Genomic DNA, 4,006 nt, shown 5'->3' with positions numbered 1-4,006 from the left:
ACCCCCACGTCTCTCAGCTTCTCTCTCTTTCTCAGCCGCATGCCCCCCCCCCCCCTCTCTCTCTCTCTCTCTCTCTCTCTCTCTCTCTCTCTCTCTCTCTCTCTCTCTCTCTCTCTCTCTCTCTCTCTCTCTCTCTTTCCTCTTTATCTGCAGCCTTGGGGCTTTGCTAGAAATGCAGTGCTGTTACAGAAATGCCTGCTTAACAGTAGGAATCCCTCTCCTCTTCATCTTCTGTCCTCCTCCTCCTCACCCCTTATAGACCTGGGGAGTCAGGTGATGAAGTTCCGGATGAATTTCTGCCTATATGGTTTTTTACCATCGGAGTTTCTCAAGGTAGCAGGTTTATACGGTTCCACTTATTCAATCAGGCTGACATGCGACGGGAGCAGAGTTTTTATTATTATTATTATTTTTTTACATTTGACCACAAACAAGGAAAAACGTCATGGCTACAAGACTGTGCACTGTTGTGGAATTGTGTATTTATCAAGTCCAGTGAGCTTATAGAAATTGAGATTGAGTGCGGCCGGGTAGCGCAGCGGACTAAGCGCCTGTCTACCACCGCAGAGACACCGGTATCGAATCCGGCTGCCAGCGGTGCCTCCGGCTTGGTCTGTCGTCATACTGGCACAATTGGCAGAGTCAGCGGGTGGGAAGCCGGTGGGGTGTGTATCCTGGTCGTTGTAAACAGCGACTCCTACAGGTCGGTCAGGGCGCCTGCACAGCGAGGGAGGGAACTGGGTGAAGTAGTGTGACCTCCCACGCGTTACACTTCACCAGTGAGAGTCCTCGCTGCCAGGTGAAAAGAGGCTGCTGGCTGTCTCCTATGTATCGGAGGAAGCATGTGATAGACTTCAGGGCTCCCTAGACCGGCAAGTAGGGGGCAAATGCGCGCAACGACCAGGAAGGGGAGGGGGGGGAATTGGCATAACGACTAAATTGGGATGGGAGAAAAATACAGAAAAAATAGGAGGAGAAAAAGTAGATAAAAAAAAAGAAATTGAGATTGAGTCAAGCTATTTCCAAAGAAAATCGTTTATTTCTGTGATCACCGAAGTTTCCTCAGTTTCTCAGAAGTCAGAGACAAGAGCGTTTGACCAGAAAAGAGAGCAATTTGTGGTTTATACACAAGGTTGGCACGGGGGAAAAGACAAAAACAAAGAGGTTCTCATGGGGGGTGCGGTGTGGGGAAGATAAGCTGCACCTGCATGGCCTAGGCAGAATCTAAGAAATTTTGTTTGTGCAAGAATAGGTCGTTAAAACATGCTGTCTGTACACTAGGGACATTTAGGCCCAGTAAGCTGTACAAATAATTGTAATAGGAGGAAACATATGATATTGTCTATATAACAGCACCTAATGCAAAACTGCATTATGTCCAAGAAAGGGTTAATTGCATTTGAAGATCAGTCTCAGACGAACAGGAGGAGGAGCTGAGAGGACGACGTTATGAAACCAAAATAGTCAAAACAGCAGACTATACGCGATAGGAATTATATACTCCTGACTTTTAAACGCCGTAGTTTTCATGTTTTGCACGTTTTATTCACGGCTTCAACAAAGACCAACGAGAATGAGGAGGGATACGTACGCATAGCTGTGCTCTTGTTATTGGTTGAAGATTGGCGAGGCTTATGGGTATACTGTAGTGGTTACCATGGAAACGAGTAGATTAGGATATGAAACACATTTTCAAAGATTAAGTTAAGACGTGTATTATTAACCTTTGTTGGTTGTAACAGTGTAAGAATTAAATAATCTTTATATTTTTTTTTATCCACTTTTTCTCCTTATTTTTCTATTTTTCTCCCATCCCAATTTCGTGTTTTCAATTCTCCCCTCCCCTGTCTTGAACGTTGCTCGACTATGCCCCCTACTGGTCGGTTGTAGGGAGGATAGAAGCCTTGCATCACGTGTCCCCTCCGGTACACGAGGAGGCAGCCTGTCACATCTTTTCACCTGCCAGCGCGGACTCTCATTGGCGAGGAGTAACGCATGGGAGGCTCACACTACCCCCGCCATTTCCTGTCTCTGCTGTGCAGGCGTCCCCCAACCGACCTGTAGGAGTCGCTGTCCACAACGTCCAAACTACCACCCATCGACTTTCCACCCGCTGGCTCTGCCAATTGAGCCAGTATGACGGCCGGCCCAAGCCAGAGGCAATGCTGACACCCGGATTCGATACCGGAGTCTCTTGCATTGGTGACGAGCGCAATTTATTTATTTTATATCTTGTAATTTTTGAATTAGTATATTTGTTTCTCTGGCCGAACTAATGTTAACGTTATTAATCCTGCGGCCGCACTTTATTTAAAAACAGCCAATCAAATCCCCATCAATGGAAAATGAACCCGTCCATACCCATGCTGATTGGTCCTTGTGCAAGACTAGAAAGCGGAGATCTTTGATTAAACACCTGCTGTCAGAAGAATAGACAGTCAGAAAAAAAGTTTTTACTTTAACTTTTTAGTACTTAAGTACATTTAAACTCATTTAAACTTGACTTTTACTCAAGTGTGTTTTTAGCCAGATACTCTGAGTATGATTTTGAGACGGTACACATACTTTCACTTAAGTATAATTTCTGGGTACTTTTTACACCCCCTGCACTCAATGAAGAAACCCAATCCCCTTGCCAAACATCTATGCTACTCATAGTATACAATTAAAAAGATTATAAACCTACAATACGGTTTGGCTGTAATACTTTTGATCTTCAATGGGGGTAGAATCACAGGTGGAACCTCACTCTCCAGGTCTAGTCCCCCCGTCTAACCTTCCAGGTGTCCCCCGTCTCGCCATTTCCATCTTCATGCTCGATAAAAGCTTACCCCCCCACCCTTCCTCTCTCTCTCTCTCTCTCTCTCTCTCTCTCTCTCTCTCTCTCTCTCTCTCTCTCTCTCTCTCTCTGCCATCTAGTCAGGGGGCAGCAAAAAAAGGTGACATTTCCCTCTAGGTTTTTTATTGTGACTGGGACACAGAGGTAAACTCATCGAGTTAGGTCAGTGGGTTGGCCTCTCTTCTGTGGTCGACCTACGTTTAGTGACTCCAGGGGCATAGTCTGCCCCCTTGTGACACATTAGGGAAGTGCATGGTTGTGACGGAATCAGGTTGTCTGTGTATCTCTGTGACCTTTGTGACACTGATATAAAGGTACTAAATATATTCTATACTAAATCTATCTCTCTACCAAAACTCTCAAAGTGTATAACCTGTTGGTCTGTATTTATATCTGTTTGTCTTGTGTGTCTGTTGACACTGATATTAAAACAAAATCAGATTTTGTATCATTTGCAGTGTAGATCTGATCAACGAAACAGCAGATAAAGAAAGTAAACTTGTAAAGAGGGTGTTCGACCTCATCCCTTATCTTCCCTGTCGCCGTCATAGTTTGGTCTACAGTTGTTTTTACAGCGCTATTGAGAAGATAATATCGTAAAAAGGAATCACTCAGTCAACATCGGTCAGCTATCGATACGTATTGTATCGCCCTCGTGCTCACTTGGTGCTGGGGATAAGATGATCATCTCGAGGAACGAATACGAACAGGAAAGGAGCGCGTCTCTCACTGGCTTTTCTAGATGGACTAGATTCCTGACTCCGTCTTATTATGATGTCATGGTCACGGTCATGGTCGTGGTATGTATTATGAATGGCGCGATGTTGACGAGCCTCGCCGAACCTGTCTGACTACAGTACACCGACTCCCATCCAGAGGTGTAGTGGAGGGGGGGGGAGGGAGGGGGGGAGGGAGGGGGAGGGAGGGAGGGGAGCTCACTGCTCCCCCACTTGTTCAAGTTCAAGTTCAAGTTTGTTCAAGTTTGTTTATTAAATATCACAATCAAATACACGTACTTTACGGTGAAATGCTTGGTTCTGTATGAGCCCCTGAGAGTGTGCTTCATACAGTAAAAAAAAAGTAAGTAAAGAGGAATATACAATATACATATATACAATATACAGTACAATATACAATCTAAAGTAGTAAAAATGAGTAGTAAACAGT

General features: G+C 44.8%; 1 protein-coding gene across 1 annotated transcript in view; it reads left to right on the top strand.

Annotated features, from left to right (window-relative positions):
* The window catches only part of baiap2l1a (BAR/IMD domain containing adaptor protein 2 like 1a), a 121,222-nt gene that overhangs the window by 113,756 nt on the left and 3,460 nt on the right, over positions 1-4,006 (top strand). The window lies entirely within an intron of this gene.

Source organism: Notolepis coatsorum (assembly GCF_963971535.1).
Source record: "Notolepis coatsorum genome assembly, chromosome: 10".
NCBI lineage: Eukaryota > Metazoa > Chordata > Actinopteri > Aulopiformes > Paralepididae > Notolepis > Notolepis coatsorum.
The sequence above is the reverse complement of the archived record's forward strand: the minus strand, read 5'-3'. Positions and strand labels throughout refer to the sequence as shown.